General features: G+C 31.9%; 1 long non-coding RNA gene and 1 pseudogene across 3 annotated transcripts; one reads left to right on the forward strand and one right to left on the reverse strand.

Annotated features, from left to right (window-relative positions):
• The first annotated feature begins 212 nt into the window (after positions 1-212).
• LOC108473072 (uncharacterized) lies at positions 213-9974 on the forward strand. 3 transcript variants are annotated; one of them, XR_008274776.1, is made up of 12 exons: positions 213-408; positions 504-572; positions 686-814; positions 1193-1288; positions 1882-1943; positions 2058-2115; positions 2249-2310; positions 2428-2602; positions 2704-2816; positions 3387-3458; positions 8324-8407; positions 9724-9974. It is a non-coding gene; the product is annotated as an uncharacterized LOC108473072 (long non-coding RNA). The 3 variants fall into 3 exon arrangements; XR_008274775.1 differs by lacking the exon at positions 2058-2115; XR_008274777.1 differs by lacking the exon at positions 2058-2115 and having other exon boundaries at positions 2713-2816.
• Positions 9975-12000: 2026 nt separating this feature from the next.
• On the reverse strand, positions 12001-19476 carry LOC108471188 (casein kinase 1-like protein 9; annotated as a pseudogene).
• Positions 19477-22633: the final 3157 nt, after the last annotated feature.

A 22633-nucleotide genomic window follows, 5' to 3' on the forward strand; every position in this document is an offset into this window, starting at 1 on the left:
ACCCAACCCATGAACAGGTCTAGTTACAACATCAACTTTTAAAAATATAAAAATTTTATTATATACTCCCCATATTTAATATATGCTCTAATTTAATTAAATTACTTAAACTATTAAATTTTTTGAGAAAATGAAAAACCATACCAAAATATTCAGAGTTTCAAATCTTCAATTCAAATATTCGAAGATCTTCAAATAAAATATTCGAAGTTTCAAATCTTCAATTCAAATTTTATATTCGTTCGAAAAACTCCCCCTTGTTCTTTTCTTCTTGATTTATAGCAGTTTCTAAGCCTCACTCAGTTTCTTTTTTACCCCTAAACCTCTTCAGACTGAGAGAAAGGTTGCTTCTGTATTTCCTGAGAGGAAGGCTGTGAATATGATCACCCCATGCTCATTTCATTCATGGTTCTATGTTGTTTCTTGTTGCTGAACCTTTTTTCTTAGTTTTCCTTCGCATTGATTTTGGATTTGATTCAGTTTGCACCATTTCTTTGCTTCAGCCTTCCCTGGCAGAGGCTAATATGATAAGATTAGCAAAAAGAAAGTGTAGAGTGTAGACTTCTATAGAGGTATGTTTACTTGCCCCATCCTGCGACAGATTGGTTCCCTCTGAGAAATTTAATTTTTATGATATCACTCTTACTTCGTTGTTCATTAGTATTGGTTTATGCGTGTTTAATAGGTGCTCTGTAAGTCATATCCATCTGAGTTTTTCTCTTGTGTTTTCACTACTGTCGTTCTTTGCGGTTTGAAGACAAACCCGATTATTCCTATTTGAAGAGGCTTTTCCGAGACTTGTTTATAAGAGAAGGTTAGTTATCATCATTGTGGTTATGTATTCTGTTACTCTTTCGCACACATACACACATACTCAAACCAGAGGATGTTGTTGAACTTATTTCTCCATGGAATGTCAAGTTCTTTGTTTTCTGTTCATTAGTACTGGTTTATGCGTGTTTAATATTATAAAAACGCAAAATTCATGCTTTGATTTCAATATTATAAAAACAACTATTAAAAAAGTCTCCTTCTCTTACTTTGAGTTTTTTCTTTTCCTTTTCATTATTATTTCTCCATAGAATGTCAAGTTCTCTTACTTTCAGTTAGTAAGTATAACATTCTTTTCATGATGAAGAATCAGTTCAGTTTTTTCATAATATTCTCCCTTTTCAACTTTTTTTTTTTTTAGATTAATAGAGTAGAATATACGCATTCAAGAGGTTTTCTTCACCGTGATATAAAGCCGGGCAACTTCTTGATGGGCCTAGGACGCAACGCAAATCAGGTATTTAAAATTATCGTGTCTTATATTTTTTTGGCAAACATAACATGCACATACATTACTCATTATACTGCTTGCACAGCAACTTCCAAATTTGAATTTCTGGTCACGATAAAAATATTATTTCATTTCTACGTATACGACTTTGTTACACTTGAAAAGTATGAAATATTCTGATATCAATTTTTCATAACTGTTACTACAAGTATATATCATTGACTATGGTCTTGCGAAGAAGTATAGGGATCTTCAAACTCATAAGCACATCCCATATAGGTGATTATCTTTTTGTTGACTTGTTAATACAGAAACTTGAAGATCTCAAGATTGTTTAGTTCTCACTTCTCATTGTATTGCATGACTATCAAGTCAAGATACTAGATAAGAAAGTTACTTCATGGTCTAGCCACGTTTTCCACCTCAGTTTTTGCTTTACTTATGCAACTTATAATGCCTTAGCATTTTGTACAATTCGAGAAAAATCATATTGCCTACTTTCCTTGTATCAAGTTCCCACTTGGTAAAGATATACCTAATATTTGGTGCAACCAAATACGTTTGTTTGCAAAATGACTGATCAGATTCTTTTGCTGCAGAGAAAACAAAAACCTCACAGGCACTGCTTGTTATGCAAGTGTTAACACTCACCTTGGAATTGGTAAGTTGTTTTATTTTACGACTCAAATAGTAGCAGTAAATCATATATCATAGATGAAAGTTTGCTTGTTACTTTTTTTTTTTATACATTCTTCTTTTTTATCGTCATCGTCAGAGCAAAGAGATGATTTGGAATCCCTTGGTTATGTGCTTATGTATTTCCTGAGAGGAAGGTTGTGTATATAATCACCCCATGCTCATTTCATTCATGGTTCTATATTATTTCTAGTTGCTGAATCTTTGTTCTTTGTTTTCCTTCGCATTGATTTTGAGTTTGATTCAGTTTGCACTATTTCTTTCCTTCAGCCTTCCCTGGCAGGGGCTAAAAGCTAGCAATTAGCGAAAAGAAAGTGTCGACTTCTATAGAGGTATGTTTACTTTCCCCATCCTTCGACAGATTGGTTCCCTTTGAGAAATTTAATTTTTATGATATCACTCATGTTTCGTTGTTCATTAATACTGGTTTAGTTGTTTTTGTCTTATAGGTCACAAATTAAAGCCCGCAATAAATGCACACAGAACTTCTCATGAAGTTCAACTAATTCAATGGGGGATCTTTGCCTGGATCAAAAAGCTACCAGATAACTGTACTGGAGTTCAAGGGTTTTTGGTGTTTCATGCTTGGATCACTGCTTCTTGAAATGCTTTCAGTGGATTATGGTAAGAAATCAAAATTGGGTTTCACTGTTTACCCTCCCCACAGTTTTCCATATTTGTTGTAGAGCCTTAAAATAGTGTTTGGTCAACCCATTTTCTGTTAGAGCATATAGATGTTGCAGCTCTCCTTGGTAATGAAGCTATCTATGATATTTGTCGAAGATCTCTCGATATTGAGAGGCCTGCTTACACTAACCTCGACAGGCTGGTCTCTCAGGTACAATAAATGATAGTTCCTTTTAATTTGATTGTTTACATTGTATGTGTCTACTTATAATGTTTGGTAACTATGTTAATTAATTATCTTAATTACATGAACTTGTATTTTTGGTAACCATGTTTTCCACGAAATTTGGAAAACCATTTTTCATTAAACCTTTTTCTTCGTTTATGATAAAAAGTTACTATAATTTTAGGTTTATTATTTCATAAAATATATTCATTAAAAATTCTAGGCAATTGCCATTTTTGTTTCAGTTATATACTAATTAGTTTGCTACCTATTCATTGCATGTGATATGAATATTTTAATTTAATTTGATATATAACTAATAATTTTGTTTTTTTATTATTATCGTGACCCATGCCTCACGTCTTTAAATTTGATGAAATATAAGATATTGTTCGACAATCATAGGTTCTTGAACAAAATTGTATTACCAATTGAAGTGGGAAAGTTGGATGTGAATTGGGTTCTTTAGGATAACTTCATTTTATCTAGTGTTCATGACAGCACTGATGAGAAAGTGTAGAAGACTTTGTAGCTAATTTTGTTGAATTTTATTAGACTTGTAAAGTTTGTCAGCAAAACAAGGAGAAACACTCGAGTCTTGCGGGCTTGCTGCAATTTCTAAATCAGGTTTAATTGACCTCTTCATTGATAGCTACTCAAATCTCTTGAGAAAATATCTCTTTATTTTTCCTAGTATGCTCATTTTATTACCCTCTCCTATCCTTATAATGTTGTTTCTGTGGCTTAAATTCTCTTTGATTAAATAGTTTGTTTGCATAGTTTGTTTGAATCCATGTTAGTGGCCAAGATATTATTTTTACTAATAATTTTTGGAAAGAACTCTTTTGCATTTGTAGAACAAAGTTAGCCTTTTCCTTTGCCTACCACCCCACATCGATGGTTAAATTAGAGTTAGTCAATTTTACAATTGTGATGTATTTACATTGCTTTGCAATGGGGCAACCTAAGTAGTGGGTTGACTAGGTACTTTGGGTAGAGTTTTGCTATAACACTTTCTTCCATACAGCTTCTACATATCCCCATTTCCAGTAGTTTATGGTCAAACTCCTTTAAGATTGTTCTTGTATGATTTTAGGTATTCTAAAATTGATGTTGTTGACTAATCTTTGATAGCTCGTGATTCACATTGTGAAAGACTAACTTCTTTAAGCATATTTAAGGGACTATCTTTCATGATTCTAGTGATAATATGATCAAGTCTTAAGTGTCATAGGTACCCCTTATTAGAGTGAAAAGTTTTAAACTTCTTATTTACTATTTCTGTTTGAAGCATCGAGTAATTATTTGGTTTGATAAACAAGAAATTTTTTTACATCCATCTATTACAAATTAAAAAATAATTTTTGTGAGTAGCAATCCCTTTCTTGAATGTTATAAAACAACCATTATTAAATAAACATGTTACAGAAATTAAGTTCCTCTTAAAATGAGTTACATAAGACTTTTAATATAATTTTCTTAAAATTATCAAATGTAAAATAACTTCTCCTACTACTTTAGCTCCCGTCTTCAATTCGTAACAAGAGCCTTTTATAATTCAGACTTTTCGTTTCTCTGAACCTCTATAAAGAAATGCACATATGATAAAATGCTCTTAAAATGAGTTACATAAGACTTTTAATATAATTTTCTTAAAATTATCAAAATGTAAAATAACTTCTCCTACTACTTTAGCTCCCGTCTTCAATTTGTAACAAGAGCCTTTTATCATTCAGACTTCTTGTTTCTCTGAACCTCTGTAAAGAAACGCACATATGGTTAATGACTCTATAATCAATAACCTAGTGCTCAATTGATTCTTCCACTAAGTGAGTTTCAATCACAAAGATTTCCATACCTTTGCCCTTTTTGTCTAATTTAACTTATGAATTGTACTAGACCAAATATTGTTTTTATTGTGAATAGTTTAAGTAGATATACTCGAGACTACGGATTGCCTTATTCCAGATATCCTGCTGTTTTAAAAGGATTCTCTGATGCCAGTTGGATATGTTTTTACATTGGGAGGAGTTGTGTCATGAAAATCCTCAAAACAAATGATTATATCAAGATTTACAATAGAATTTGAGTTTGTAGCTTTAGACAAATCTAGTAAAGAGGCTGAATAGCTTCGAAACTTTTCAGAGGATATTCTTGACTGGTCAAAGCCTGTACCCACAATATGCATATATTGTGATAACCAAGCAACAATATAATGATATAAGTGTCTATTTATGGTTTACTGTTTATTATAAAAAAATGTAGTTCTGAGTAAATTAAGTATTATTTGTGGCTAAGTCTGGAATTTTGTGTATGCACCGATTGGCAAAATCTATGGATTGATGGATTCTTCTATTGAGTATACGCCACCCTAGACGTTTTGGCGAAGACGTCAAATTTGTAGTTTTATAGATTTGTTTATTATTTTTATAAGACTATTTAGTTAGTCCAATAAGAACTAGTTAGAGTGGAACTAAGATACTATAGTTGATAAGACTTAAATTATGATAAGTGCACTTATTCACGAAAATCAAAAGTGTTAATGGAATAATTTGATCTTTCCACTAAACCTAGTCCCCCTGCTTAAGTATATAAGAATATTACTGTTTTCACCAATAAACTTATGCATTTTATTTATATTCATCTTCTTCCAAAAACCTTACTTATTGGATTTTTGATGAAGGAGAGGTTGAAACAAAAGCAAAAAGATGAAAAATGGAGAAAATTTTAGGTAAATTATTTCATTAAAAAATTCAAGCATAGTTTACATGAAAAACCATGCTTAAATAAGCTAAAAATAGTAATAAAATATTACAACTTGGCTTAATTCAGTGACTAGATTTATATAACTTTCTTTTTTATTTGATGGTTTCTGTCTAATCACCTGTCAAAATGTTTAATCAAAATTTATCACAGTTTCACTGCAAGTTGGCAACTTGCATAGTGAAGAGCTCGTAGTGTTGGTAAGCTAGCAATCTTGGTAAGTGCGCACATTTGGTGAGCTCGCACATTTTGGTGAGCTTACAGTTCATAGTTCGTAGGTGAGCTCGTAGTTCAGGATGGTCATTTCGCAACTCTTCCTTGACCTCCATGCTTCTAACTCCAATATCATAACGCAATTTTTCAAACTTCATCTTCCCAAAGGGTTTTGTTAGAGTATCAACAGGTTTGCATCTTTGCCTGCTATTGAGCATGTGCTTCGATGAACTTGCATTTTATGGCCTCGCACTTTTGCAGCACACATTTTATTTAGCTTATAGTTTACACTTTTCATAACTCGCACATCTATCAACACAAAATTTTGCTGAGTTCACAACTTGTATTTTGGTGAGCTTACAGGCTCACACTTCATCTTGCTACTTGCTTCTACATGATTGGCCAACTTTGAACACTGTTTCTTGACCATTTTGTAACAAACACTAATGTTGTTTTCTTGTGAAACTTCTTCAAAAATTGTAGGCTCCCATACTGCTAAGTCACATCTGTGATAAGTTTCAACAACAGATCTGGTACCTTTAATAGGAAGATTATCAAAGCTTTTGTTTGTATCTTTACCTTCAACTTTAGTTATCTTCACAATTGCTTTTGGTTTGCACACTTAACTAAAGAACTTATTGTTCACATATCCTTGTCTTTTGTGCTAACTATATGATTTATCTACTGAACTGGTATAGGCTCTCAAGGCCATAAAATTCCAATCCAGCACAAAGTTTCTATTGTTCATTTAGATAGTCACAACTTCCTGTCCTAATGGATCAAATATATTGCAGTATTTGTGACAGCCCTAATTTGACCCTAGTCGGGAAGTGGTTTCGGGACCACAAAATTGAGTCACAAAAATAATTAAATGTTATATTCTGTGATTATTACATGTGAAAGTGCATGTGTGAAAATTTCATACTTTGATTTTGTCATTTGTGAGTGAAATTATGAAATAGGACTTATGTGAAAATTTCTGAAAATGCTATAGGCTAATTTGTAGTGGCTAAATAAATAGTAGTGCAAAATAGGAGGATTTGCATGTCAAACCTCCCATTTTATGTGTAGTGGCCGGCCAAGGTGATGGGTATTAGATAATATATGTATTTTAGCATTATAATAATTATAATGGATGATGGTCATGATGAACAACATGTGCAAATTTTTTTATTGAAGTTATGGCATAGGTATGACACAAATTAATATATGCCATTTTGTGTCATAAAATGTTTAGGAATAAAGAATAATAAGAATAAAAAAAGGGAAATAAATGAAGGTTTTTGTTCATTCTTGGTTCTTCATAGCCGAAAATTGAGAGAGCAAATAGGGGAGGAAACCCTTGAATATTCGGTTACTAGGAGGAGGAAAATTGAAGGTAAGTTATTGGTACTTTGCTTCTATTTTGATGTTCATGGGTTCTTCTTGATTATACCTTAACTCATGAAGCATATTTTTGATTTTTGGTTGTGTTGTGAGCATTCGGTCATGAATTGAAATGAGGGAAATGGTTGTTGTTTCATGTTCTTTTGATGAATAATGGAAGATAGGTGAAGTTGAGCCAAGCAAATGAGCATGCATGTGCCTTAGATGCTAAGGGGGAAAATCGGCTAACATGTTGTGTGTGAACTTGGATAATATTGAATAATGTTTGTGCTTTAAAATGATGAAATGGAGTTTATGCTTAAGTGAAATTATAGGTATGTGATGATGGATTTGTGATATGCATGTTTAAATAACATGCATGCAAGGTATGTGTGAAAGAGTGATTTGGTAATAAATCTGCTTGGGATAGCAGCAGTAACGTGATTTTGGAAAATCACCATAAATTGTGAGAGATGAGTTAGAAGCATAATAAATTATTTAATTAAAGCTTAATGAGTCCAGTTTCTTATAAAAGAAACCGTGTAAACTAAAGAATTTCCGATAATGAGATATTTGAAGTGATGTGGGACAGGGTCAGAATGACTTCTAGATCCTCTGTTCTGTTTTTATAAAATCATTATAAATTGTACAAGAATTGTCCTAAGATGAAATTTATATGCTTAGACTCCTTAATGAGTCTAGTTTCAAATTAAATAAACGAGAACATATTTTGAATTCTGTACAATGAGAAATTTGATTCATAGTGAAGAGTGGTCAGATTAGTCAAACAGTGAAACAAGGGAAACTTTAAGAAAAATCTAGTATTGATTGGCCAACCAAAAATTCTGAAAATTTTATGGATAAAAGATTTATGAGTTTACTTTCAGAGAAAATTAACAGCACTTGATTTGGAGTTTTGTAGCTCCAGTTATAAATGATTTAGTGATTGTTGCTCAGGAAGACAGCTTGCAGTGGAATTATGATTATGTTGTAAACACTGACAAAAAAAATTTGTTAATGAGTTGCTTATTAATTTCTTATAAGCTTACTACGATCAGTAGGTATGAAAGTCGAATGTATATATATATTATATTTTGAAAGTGATGCTTGAATAGTTGAATAATGACTAGTTTAAAATCTTTGAATTTAAGCTCAAGAGCATAGAGGGGCAAATTCGGATAAGGGAAAAGAGAAAGTAATCGAATAGCCGTTGTAATCATTCGGCAACCTTCAAGGTAAGCTCTTAAGTGTTTAAGCTTGATTCCCTTTTATATGCCTAAGAGTTAAATTAATATGGCAAGGAGAATGTAAATTTTATTTGGTTAATGTGCCGAATATGTAATGATTTAAGGCTATAAGCCGATTATGACTATTATGCTTAAGTTGAATTGGATCTGGAAATTTGATGCACTAAATGAGTGTTACAATGAATAAACTATGCCGTATATGTGCTGGTAGAGATATTACGATTTGTGATTATTAAATATCTAAAGGAAACCATGATGTGTATAAAATTATTATTATTAGTCCTTTGTGGTAGCCGAATATGGCTTGGCACTAAAGTGATTAAATGTGAACTTCGATGAGGTAAACTGTTAAGAGTGTGGTGCTATAAGACTATTGGCTAATACGATATGTGGATTCGTTCCGTAAAGTAAATTATTCAGGTACGAACAACCTAATTAAGTACATGTAAATTAAATGAATTTGATGATTGGTGTGAATCGAAATGTAAATGATAGTGTTCATGTGAAGCTTATATCCGAATGTAGCAAATGACTACTAATGTGATATGTTGAATGAGATGTGTTAATATATGATTAAATATGCATGATATTTGATGTGTATCCGGGCTTAAAGACCCGCAGCTATATCTTTGGAATTATATCCGGGTTAAATCCGTGAGGCTTCGTCTTTGGTATTATATCCAGATTAAATCCATGAGCCTAGTCTTTGGTATTATATCTGAGTTTAAAGTCCCGTAGGTTTCGTCTTTGGTGTTATGTTCGGGTTTTATACCTTACAGGCCAAGTGTTAGTGAATTTGATAAAGTATATGACTACGAGATCCTATGCAAAGATGATAAATTGAACTCGTATTACACATTAAGTGATTTTGGTATGTGATATATATATATATTATATGTGAGATTGATCTAACGGGTGAGAAGTATATGAAAAGATGTTGTAAATTCATATGTATATTTGTATATGTGTGCATTCAGTTATTATATAAAGTTATAAGATAGTTTTCGATATGCCATTTAACTATGAATGTTGAAAGTAAGTGTGGGTAAGAAATGATACACTAGTGAAATTTGAAAAATTAAAGTTAATCCTAAGCTTGTAAATACTATGTTTATATGAGTTTGAGTATAAACGAGTAAAATGATATGTGTTTGTGCATAATCGGCCAAATAGTATTGTACTCGAAAAGTGTTATGTGATTTGAACATTTGGTTTGTTTTAAGTTCAACTGTTTAAATTGTTTAAGACTTACTAAGCTTATGAAAGCTTACTTTGAATGTTATGTTTCTCTGTTTATTTTGTAGATCGTTGACTCTTACTATTAGCTCGGGGATCACAAGACTTCGTCACACTATCTACTATTGCAGTAATCATGTGATTTGGACTTAGCTTATGGCATGTATAGGATAGACTATATAAGTAGAATGATATTTTGACTATTGTATATAAGCCATGCGAATATGGCATCTTATGGAAGTTTACTTTTATAAGTTTTAAATTTGATCTTTGTTTGTGTCTATTAGTTATATAAATAAATGATCTTTTATTTAAGAAAGGGTTCAAAATTTTACCGTTCTGATCCGATTCTTAATTTCTGGTAATGTCTCGTCTTATTCCGGCGACGGTTATGGGATAGGGGTGTTACATTTTTATTGGTATCAGAGCTACAATTTAGTCGATTCTAGGACTAACGTAGCTCGTGTGAGTCTAACTATACATGCCATAAAGTGATAAAATGATAGTGTGATGATTTACGCTTAAAATGTGTTTTTCGTAATATAATGAATTGATCCCGATCAAGTCAGAAGCAGATGGTATTGAGAGGATTGAAACATGCTTATGATGTGTCAAAATTGAGAAAGGTATGAATAGAAGTATGATATATATTTGAAGTATTGAAATGCAAAGTAATTTTCTTTGAAAGTGTTATGAAATAAATATGGAAAAGTATATTAGGATATAGTGATGTATATTGTATGCATGAGAAGTTATATTTTGGTTCGATTTTATGTAAATGGTAAATATATACATATATATGTCATCTATTAGAGATGGAATTGTTTGTAGTTTATGCTTTGTTAATGCTATATATGATGTTATGTTTTAAATATGTGAATGAGAACTTTGAAGAGAAAATAATGTATTTGGAATTAGCCTACATGTAAATGATATCTATGATATAATGTCAAGGTGTATATGATATATATATATTGATATGAAGTAAGTGAATTACAAATATGATATGCTATATGAAATGTACTAAAATGTGAATAAATATGCATGAAACTTCGATGATGTGTATTCGACGCCGTGCCTAGCGAGCTTTGTGCGGTGATGTGTATTCGGTCTTGAGCCTAGCGTGCTTAATGCTTTGATTCGAGCAAGGTTTAAGTGTTCATTACTATATGAATTCAAAGTTAAATGAAAGAATACGTTTAAAGTGTACATATATGATGTTTTATAGACTTGGTTAAGTCATTTCAATGTGTAATAACGAATGAATATGAGCATTTGAACAATTATGCATGTAGAACTTCCTAATTTTGGGTTGTGTTAGTGTTTCTTGCATGCATGTTTAGATTCAATGGAGTAATGATCTGATAAGTGTAATTATCCATATTTTAGCTCACGCTACTGTTGAAGGATCAAGTGACAAAGCCAAAGGTCCTACTTTATAGACTTTATTGTATTTCTGGTGAGTTCCTTTTACTTTAGAAAATAATGATATGAGCTAAATCATGGAAATGATGTTAAGGAAATATATTCATGGTTTTGCCTTCGATGGAATATACATTGAACTGGTAGATCACGATACATGAAAATGGTTGTGTAACTTTCTGATAAGGCAAAAAGTATATTGCAAACCAAATTGACAAAACACGACAAAGGATACAAGCCAAAGGAATATGTATGAACTATATGATATGAATCTAATTATGAACAAATTTGTGTAATTATTCATATGTGCGTGTTATATACACCAAATAAAAAGTAAATAAACGTATAGACTATCTAGGTATGGTACTTGCCATATGGAAAATTTGTTGAATTATTTTTAAATCTTTGAAAAAAATCTGCTTGGCGCATTATTAACTATTGATATGTTTTTCTAAAGAAGCCAATTCACACTCACCTTCCTCACTTCATTTGTTTATACAATTCTTTGAAGAACCCTTGATTATTGTACAATATCTTATATTTCTTCAAATATAATTATTTGAGGCATAAGTCATGATAAACATCAAAATATATCAAATTTAGAAAAATAAAATCATATCACATGCATTGCATAGGTTCCAAACTAATTATCATATAATTCAAACACAACATTAAATTACAATTACCTATGTAACACCCAAACCCGCCCTAGACGTTATAGCCGAATCTGGTGATGTCATAAGAAATGAGTTTTGAAAATAGTGTTGACTTGATAAGCCATTCAATTTTTATACCACAAGTTCGTTCATGAATATACTAAAAACGTTATTTAATTAATTAGTTTGTCAAAACACTTATTACAACAGAAGGTTCACAAATTTGTTATTTTTAGAAACCCAATTTGTTATTTTTAGAAAGATCTCTTTTTGTGTAAAACCATCGAATTCATAACACATCTTATCAAATCATGCAGATTATAAAAAAATAAAAATCAACAGTTAAAACCCATAAAGTTCAGGGAGTCCCTGAAATTACTAACTCTAAAAAAAAAACCAAAATCATAAATAAAACAGTAAATTATTAACTTAAAGCGGTTTACGGTTGAGTGGTCACTACTGAGTCTCCGCCGCACCAATCCGCCTAAATTTGTGAATTACCTGAACAGATTAGACAAACAAGTGAATTTTTGTAAACTCAATTTGTAACCCAGTAGAATTAGACATGCAAACATACGGAAATCACACATATATAATTAGATATAGATTTGAACTCATGTCCATCTCAGATGCAGATAACAAATACAAATCAGATAATTAGAATCCTGCCTCCATCCTCTATACACCACCTCCAACCATCCTATCACACCATGTGAGGTTAAAAACACCCACCCAACCCTACACACCATATCGTGGCATTACAACACATAACAGATAATATGCAGCCAAGCTGCTAGAATAAAGGTGATGATCGCCGTACGAAGCACTTCCTTTACATATACAAATCTCACCCTAAAACAGATACAGAAAGCAGATATGGAAATAAATGTTTAACATGTCCAACATGCTCATATACAGATTATGGATTAATCAGACATGTATAGCATTATCATATCAGAACAAAATATCAGACAAGCAGATCTACAATTTTTAGGGTTTAGTTAGCCATTATCAACCCTATAATAGTTCTACAGTCGATCAAAACAACCCGTGCAAAAATATGGGCCTATATACCTGTGTGCTTGTCCGTGCGGGCCCACACGTCGAGATTGTCCTTACCTATGTGGCCCACGTAATCTGGCCTAAAATTCATACGCTCGTGTGGCCCTCACAGCCACACTCCGGCCACTACACGACCGTGTCTTGCGCACGGTCATGTCTTCATCAACCAAACGGTCGTGTCTCGCACAAGGCCTACCACACGGATGACCACACACCCGTGTGGCATCAACAGAACAATTTTTTGACTTTTGCCGAAGTTTATTTTTCTGCGTTTCAAGTAAACACTTGGTACCATTTCGATGCCTGCCGAGTTCACCAAAACCTAAAATTGATAAACCCAAGTCCAACATCAGTCATGGTATAATGATTAACTGACACCACCCAAACCAACAACAGTCCAATTCAACGTTCATTTCTTACCCCAATACCCCGAACAACCAACTACGATTCCACGAGAGAAAAGTCTCGATCCTCACGATTTGCTACTGCCAAAAACTCAAAAATCAATTAACGAACAGAAAACAACACCTAAACTGATATTAAAAGAAACTTCTAACTCACAAAACCTTACTACCGTTACTTACCAACTCATACGAAAGTAGAGAATCAGAAACGTTGCAATTGACAGAAAGATGAAGACAAAAAAAAAATGATGGAAAGAAAAAAGAAGAAATTGACAGAAATCAGAAGTAAAAAGTCAGAAAAAGGAAAAAGAAGAGGTTTTTTTAGAAAAAAGAAAAGAATCGAGATAACCACTCAGAAAATCTGATATCCTATCCCTAAATTTCCTCCCACTCCCCCTTAATCCACTAATTCACAACCACCACAGAATTTTGGTTCCCTCAAATTCCTGTCAAATACTCAAAGCAAAAATTATCACCCACGCACATGCAGGGATTTGAACACAAGACCTCCAACACACCAATTCTGATATGAATTTATAGATAATTTAATATAAGCCTACTGAACAAATATGAGGCTTGGTTCTAAAAAAAATAACAAAGTTGATAAAAGTGGGACATAAACCCAAGACCTCATACACACACCTAGAACACTTAAAAACTAAAGTAGATACACAGTTGTGTCAGATTTTACAGAAACAGAAATAAATTATTCAAGGCGTTACAGCCTAAAAGTTGTAATGAATATATCATTACATATAAAATAATAAACCTAAAAAAAACTTTTATTTATTGTACCTAAAAGACCAACCTGTTGATATCAGTGTAAGCATGCCTCTCAATATTAAAAGACCTTCAGCAAATATCGTAACTTCATCAAGAAAAACTGCAACATCAATCTACTCTAACAAAGAATGTGCTGTGTGTATATATCACAAACTTTGTTTCATGGCCCGTAATACAAGCACAATCAAACATAGGAACCAAGTTCAAATTCAACATCATAATGCCCTTTGTCATAAGTTGGTTTCCATGTATTGGTAAGCTTGGCATTAATGAGTTATGAAGCCTCATCACGAGTTATCAAGGATTAGTCCACAACATCAACTTTAAAATACCTATAATCAATACAAGAACAATCTTAAAGGAGCATGACCATAAACTATTGGAAGACATCTCTCCTGATTTCATTATGGGCTTTCCCAAGTTACACCGTTTTAACACGATTCTTGTGGCGGTAGACCGTTTACGTAAATATGCTCACTTTATTCCCTTTGTTCATCCTTTTACAACCAAGATAATTGCTGTAAATTTTTGCAAAAAAATTGTTAAACTCCATGCTTTTCCACATTCAATTGTATCTGACCGAGATGTTATTTTTCTCAACAATTTTTGGCAAGAACTTTTCAAACTAAGCAAAATGAAACTATGGATAAGCACAAGTTACCACCCTTAAACTGATGGCCAAACAAAAATGGTCAATCAATGTTTAAAGGCCCACATTTGTTGCTTTGCACAAAAATAACCTACTGAATGGAGTAGTTTTTTTTGACATGGGTCGAATTCTCTTTTAATATTAGTTTTTACACAATAGTAAATGCTATTCCTTTCAAGATAGTTTATGGTCGTGATCCGCCACCACTTTATCCTTATGTTTTTGGCGAGACTGCAATAGCGAAATTAAAGGAACAACTAATCCAATGGGATGACATGCTGAAACTTTTGAAAGGTAACCTGCTCAAAGCTCAATCTTGTATGAAATCTCAAGCTGATTCTAAACGTCAAGACTTTTCTTTCAAGGTTGGGGATTCTATTTTCCTATATCGAAAAAAAACCACTTGCCAAGAAACAGTATGAAAAGTTGTCTCTACATTTTTTTGGCCCTTATAAAATCTTGCGACGCATTGGTAAGGTGGCGTATAAACTCAGCTTGCCGCCATCTTTTCTAGTCAATCCTATATTCCACGTATCACTAATTCGACCAACCACAAGCCAACTGTCGTGTTCACCACCTGCTCTTTTGCCCATTTCGACAAATTGGGAAATCATTCTTTTTATTGCCAAAAATTATGACCTAAGGACAAGTTGTCTTACGAGAGGGAAGTATTGATGCAACTCCCTACAAGTATACTCAAGGAGAATATCTAAGACATGTGGAAAAAATATGGAAAAAGTCATTTAGTCAGTCAACTAAAATCATAAAACCACCTTGGTTACACTAATCTGAAAATTAAGAACCACTTTGGCAATTACAAATTATGTTCCTTTATTTAAGCTTATTAGTTGAGGTCATTACCTAAGGTTATTTTCTTACTATTTAGGAAACTCTTTAGTAAGGGAGGACTTTTTTTTTTTTTGAAAAGTATTATTTGGGTGAATAGTCCATCTCGAATCGAACTAATCTTACAAGTAAATTTTCAATTCTTTATTTTCTATTTTGTCACCTCAGTATTTCTCTTTATTTTCCTATCCCTATCATTTTCATAAGTTAGTTTTCATGTATTGCTAAGCTTGGCATTGATGAGTTATGAAACCTCATCACAAGTTATCAAGGATTAACCCACAACATCAACTTTAAAATACCTAAAATCATACAAGAACAATCTTAAAGGAGCATGACAATAAACTACTGGAATTAAGGATATGTAGAAACTGTAGAAGGTGTTATAGTAAAACTCTACCTAAAGAACATAGCCAACCCACTACTTAGGTTGCCCCATTGCAAAGCAATGTAAATACATCACGATTGTATCGATGTGGGGTGGTTGGCAAATGAAAAGGCTAACTTTGTTCCACAAATACGAAAAAGTTCCTTCAAAAAATTATTAGTAAAAATAACATCTTGGTCACTAACAAATGGATTCAAACAAACTATTTAATCAAAGAGAATTCAAGCCAAGAGAGGGTAATAAAATGAGCATACTAGGAAAAATAATCAACCACCACAAAAAGATCAATCTGCTCTAACAGAGAATGTGTTGTGTGCATATATCACGAACTTTGTTCCATGGCCCATAATATAAGCACAACCAAACATAGAAACCAAGATCAAATTCAACATCATAATGCCCTTTGTCACAAGTTAGTTTTCATGTATTGCTAAGCTTGGCATTGATGATTTATGAAGCCTCATCACGAGTTATCAAGGATTAGTCCACAACTTTAAAATACCTAAAATCAAACAAGAACAATCTTAAAGGAGTTTGACCATAAACTACTGAAAATGGGGATATGTAGAAGTTGTATGGAAGAAAGTGTTGTAGCAAAACTCTACCTAGTCAACCCACTGCTTAGGTTGCTCCACTGCAAAGCAATGTAAATACAATACAATTGTAAAATTGATTAACTCCAATTTAACCATCGATGTGAGGCGGTAGGCAAAGGAAAAGGCTAACTTTGTTCCATAAATACGAAAGAGTTCTTTCCAAAAATTATTAGTAAAAATAACATTATGGTCACTAACAATAGATTCAAACAAACTATTTAATCAAAGAGAATTCAAGCCACAGAAACAACATTATAAGGATGAATGAGGGTAATAAAATGAGCATACTAGAAAAAATAATCAACCACCACAAAGAGAGATATTTTATCAAGAGATTCGGGCAGCCCATCAATAAAATGAGCATACTAGAAAAAATAATGTTGACTTGATAGTCATGCCTTATGATGAGAACTATACGATCTTGAGATCTTCAAGTTTCTGTATTAACAACTCAACAAAAAGATAATCACCTATAAGGGAGGTGCTTATGAGTTTGAAGATCGCTATACTTCTTCGCAAGACCATAGTCAATGATTTAAAATACTTGTAGTAACAGTAATGAAAAACTGATATCAGAATATTTCATACTTTTCAAGTGTGACAAAGTCCTATAGGTAGAAATGAAATAATATTTTTTTATCGTGACCAGAAATTCAAATTTGAAAGTTGCTGTGCAAGCAGTAATGAGTAATGTATGTGCATGTTATGTTCACCAAAAAAATATAATACACGACAACTTTAAATACCTGATTTGCCTTGCGTCCTAGGCCCATCAAGAAGTTGCCAGGCTTTATGTCAAGGTGAAGAAAACCTCTTGAATGCATATATTCTACTCTATTAATCTGAAAAAAAAAAAGTTGAAAAGGAGAATATTATGAAAAAATTGAACTGATTCTTCATCATGAAAAGAATGTCATACTTACTAACTGATAGCAAGCATCAACAGCGTCTTTAAAGAAAGTTTCCGGTTGCAGTAGTTGAACAAATCTTCCAAAATAGGTCCAAGAAGGTCAATTACCATAACATTGTAATCTGCCTCAATTCCGAACCACTTAAGGTGTGGTATACGCGCTGTATCAAGGAGAACCTCAACAAGTTATTTAAGGATAAAAATAATTGCTTTCTAAAAATTTATCCAAAAAACCTAGCAACATTATTTCAAGATAAGACATCAACCTGCTAGCTTGACCAGGAAAAAAAAGAGTTAGTAATTTGTTCAACAAATTGTTTAAAGACTAAGTTGATAGTGCAATAATCATGTGAAGGAAAGAAGGCCAGCTATTCACTTTCTAAACCAACCACTACCAAGAGCAATCGTAAATTGAATGAAGACTGGTTTATGAAGATATAAATCAAAGAAATCATGGCTTCCACAGAGCTTGCATGTTTTCCTCTCTTTTTTTCCCTTTCACATAATGGCATTAATGGAACTGCAGTGGACAAGGCTACCAGAGAAGATCATAGTCAAGTTAGGAGAGTGAAGCACAAACATAGACTTACTTCCTCCTTGAAGAAGCATATACAATTTTGACTAGTAGTAAAGCTGTGGATGCTTGGTCTTTGCAGATTCCTGCAAAAAGGAAGAGAGAAACAAAGGGTCAAATTAGAAAATAAAATTACTGTTTTGTGCCCATCACTGTTATAATGATTAGGAATAGGAAATTTTCATTCTCTTCACAATCACACCTAAAAGGACACATTCTAACATGTAAAGATGACCAGAACACTTCATTTCAAAGAGGCCAAAAAAAAATAAACTGCAGATTGGGAACACTTGTCAATTAGTATAAATTTGTGTAGAATTAGAAAACACTTTTTTCACCTTCTTAGAATGGAAATCACCAATAACAAGTTGTCTTCCCCTTTATATGCTTCAATGAAGAACCATATAAAGCTAAAACAAGGCTGGATATATGAAAACATTCTCTTGAAAAAAATAAGCTTTCTTTTTTTTTGGTCTGTCCAAAATTTAATGCATTTAAAGTCCAAAGCAAGGATATAAATACCAAAGCTAGAAGCAGACCAACAAAAGCACTACCAAAAACACATTCTCAAGAAAAGATCACCATACCAGTTTGACAGCAACTTCCTCTTTAGTTTGCACATTTACCCCTTCAACACAAACCCCCAAAAAGATTAGGAAAAGAAAAGCACAAAGCTGACAAAGAATTAAAGAAACAATACATATTTTCCATCAATAAGAAAAGCGAAGAAAGCCATCACAGGGCTTTGGGGATACCCTACCTAAATAAAGCTCTACAAAAGAGCCACTACCAATCTTTCTTCCAAGCTTGAACTTACCACCAATCACATTATCCATTCTCAAGCCAAACAAAAACAAAATACTATCTTCAAAGCTAAGGGATTTACTAAAATGACAACTCCAAGCCTCCAACAGATCAACAAAAAAAAAGGGGGGGGGGGGGGCTGAGGTTTTGACCAAAAGAAGAAGAAAATGAAATCTTTTGAAGAAAAAAGCTAAAAAATCTAAGGGAAAAATTACAGATCCATATCCAACTTCATCAACTACACAGTTTGAAATTGATACCAAAATCCCCAAAATTTTGAAACGGAAAACATAATTAAGGAGAAAAACGCAACTACATTGTCGTGAGAGGAAGCCGATGATTCAAATGGCAAATCCAAACGTCAAATTATATAGAATAACGGTTGAAAAATCAGAAATGGCTGGAAATAATAAATAAGATTTTTTTTTGCGGGGATAAAAATAAAAACCAGAAAACAGTAAAGAAATTATTTTCAGGTGTTTAACGATGAAAGTGAAAAGGAAAAGGAAAAGGAAAAACAAAAAGTAAGAGAAGGAGACTTTTTTAATAGTTTTTTTTATAATATTGAAATTAAAGCATGAATTTTGCGTTTTTATAATATTAAACACGCATAAACCAGTACTAATGAACAGAAAACAAAGAACTTGACATTCCAAGGAGAAATAAGTTCAACAACATCCTCTGGTTTGAGTATGTGTGTATGTGTGCGAAAGAGTAACAGAATACATAACCACAATGATGATAACTAACCTTCTCTTATAGACAAGTCTCGAAAAAGCCTCTTCAAATAGGAATAATCAGGTTTATCTTCAAACCGCAAAGAACGATAGTATACGAGAGAAAAACGCAGATGGAAATGACTTACAGAGCACCAATTAAACACGCATAAACCAGTACTAATGAACAACGAAGCAAGAGTGATCATAAAAATTAAATTTCTCAGAGAGAACCAATCTGTCGAAGGATGGGGCAAGTAAACATATCTCTATAGAAGTCGACACTTTCTTTTCGCTAATCTTATCATATTAGCCCCTGCCAGGGAAGGCTAAAGCAAAGAAATGGTGTAAACTGGATCAAATTCAAAATCAATGCGAAGGACTAAGAACAAAGATTCAGCAACAAGAAAACAATATAGAACCATGAATGAAATGAGCATGGGGTGATCATATTCACAACCTTCCTCTCAGGAAATACAGAAGTAACCTTTCTCTCAGGCTGAAGAGGTTTAGGGGTAAAGAAGAAATCGAGTGGGGCTTAGAAACTGCTATAAATCAAGAAGAAAAAAACAAGGGGGAGTTTTTCTAACGAATATAAAATTTGAATTCAAGATTTGAAACTTCGAATATTTGATTGAAAGATTTGAAACTTTGAATATTTTGGTATGGTTTTTCATTTTCTCAAAAATTTAATAGTTTAAGTAATTTAATTAAATTAGAGAATATATTAAATATGGGGTGTATATAATAAAATTTTATATTTTTAAAATTTGATGTTGTAATTAGATTGTTCGTAAGTTGGGTTGCCTTCCAGGCCTGAAAGTTTACCTGAAATTTAAGAGTTGTTGGGCAAAAAAATTAAACCCGTTTAAAATATGTCAAAGTCAAGCTTGAACATTTAAGGCTTTAGTTTAGCTCAACTATACTGTTTTAAATTTATAATACTTTATATTATGTAATTTAGAACATATTAAAAATAAACATATACTAAATATATAATATCACTCTAATTTAAATATTAAAATAATGTATAAAATTATTAAATATTAAAATAATATAATATAAATATTTTTAAAAATTAAATAATAATATAAGCTGGCCTAAAATGAGTTTTAGTTAGTTTTTTTGTAAATCTGAATGAGTTTGATAAAATTTTAAGCATATATTTTGGGTCGGGCTAGGATTGAGCCAATATAAAATATGTTAATATCGTATTTAGACCTAACTCAAACCTAGTCCATAAGTACATCTAATTATAACATTATATTATTGAAGATTAAAATTTATATATTTTAAGATTATCCTAATATACTCTATTCATTTAAATAATTTTTTTAAATAATAATAAAAATAAGCTTTTGAATAAAATAGTATAAAAAATTATTTACTAAAATAATACATAATTTTATTTATTAAAATTACTTTTTTTCAACTCAAAATTGTTTTTTAACGTGTCAACACCAAATCGTCATTTAAGAAATTGTGAATTTTTATTTAACTAAATTATTTTAAAATGGAAAAAAAGAAAGAAAGTGGGACTTCTTACAGTTTTTCATTATTTTATCTCACCCTTCAAATTTTAAATTTTGATTGTTTTAAATTTTGGTAAATTAAAAGATATAATAACTTATTTGGTCCTTAAACTTTACTGAAAAAATAATTTTAGCATTTAAATTAAATTTTATCTCTTTTAGCACTTTAAATTTATGTTGTTTGTCAATTTACTCTAAAATAAATAAAAAGTTAATGTTTGTTAATTTTGCTGAAATGACATCCAAAAAACAGTCCACTTGTATGCCATGCCACATAGTAGTCAATTCGGTTTGGATATTGCCAGTTCAGTCCAGGCCTAATGACGGCCCGACCAATTTTTTAGTTTCGGTCTTGGTTTTGAGCTCACGGGGCTAATTTTCGACCTCAGTTCCAATTTTCAAGCTCAATTACCCATTCGGCTAATTGTTTGACTTAAAAATTAATTTTTAAAAATATTATATTTATTTTAATTAATTTGATTTGAAATTTTGAATAGGGATAGTAAGGAAAATTATTTGTTTGACCCGCCCATGAGCACCTCTAGTTGGAATATTATATTATTGAGGATTAAAATTTATATATTTTAATATTATCTTAATATAAGCTATTCTCTTGAATAAAATATTTTTATTTAAATAATAATGAAAATTAAACTTTTGACTAAAATAATATATAAAAAGAATTATTTACTAAAATAATACACAAATTTTTTATTGATCAAAATTATTTTTTGTTCAACCCAAAATTATTTTTTTAATATGCCAACACCAAATTGCCATTCAGGAAGTTGTGGATTTTTTATTTAACTAAATTATTTTTAAAATGGTAAAAAATAGAATGTGGGATTTAAAACAGTTTGGGACTAATTTAAAACAATTTGAGTCTTAAATTGAACATTCGAGGCCCTAAAAATAGTTTGGGACTAATTTAAAACAATTCATAAAATTTGGGAAAAAGTTGAAAATTTTGAAAACAGGAGTCACACGGCCAAGTGACATATCATAGACCATTTGATAATCGAACAATGGGACACACGGTTGTGTCCTAGCCCGTGTCTTAAATCGTGTAAATCACTAAGTTAGATCATACGGCCGTGTCGCAAGCCATGTGCCAGACCTTGTAACTCACTAACTTGAAATAATAAGTGACACGCAGCCGTGTAGCCAGGCCATATGTGTGCTTCACAATTTGACCCTAAAAACAAGCCATTTTAAGTCCAAAACTTGCCCAACCATTTATTCCATTTATGCATACATTCAATAGACCAAAACACCTCTCAAATATACATAAACTTACCAAATCAATCAACTTAGTTCTTTTAACCAATATGCCATTCAAAGGCGCCTAATTTATGCCAAAACAACTTCATCCAAAACAAGCAATATTGTCACATTTCAAGCACAAAACCTAGTTCATATAACTATCTAATAATATCAATTATAAACATTCACTTTTCGTCATAAACATACAAGAAGGACAATATATTACAAGTACTTAAAAGTGACCAAAGGACTTAAACTTACCTAAGCATTATAAGTCTAACATACAAAATATATACTCCAAGGACATATTCATGCCAAAATGTTTATTAAACTACTCAAAAACTACCATTATATGAAGTCATATACATGCCAT

This window comes from Gossypium arboreum, chromosome 11, assembly GCF_025698485.1.
Source record: "Gossypium arboreum isolate Shixiya-1 chromosome 11, ASM2569848v2, whole genome shotgun sequence".
NCBI lineage: Eukaryota > Viridiplantae > Streptophyta > Magnoliopsida > Malvales > Malvaceae > Gossypium > Gossypium arboreum.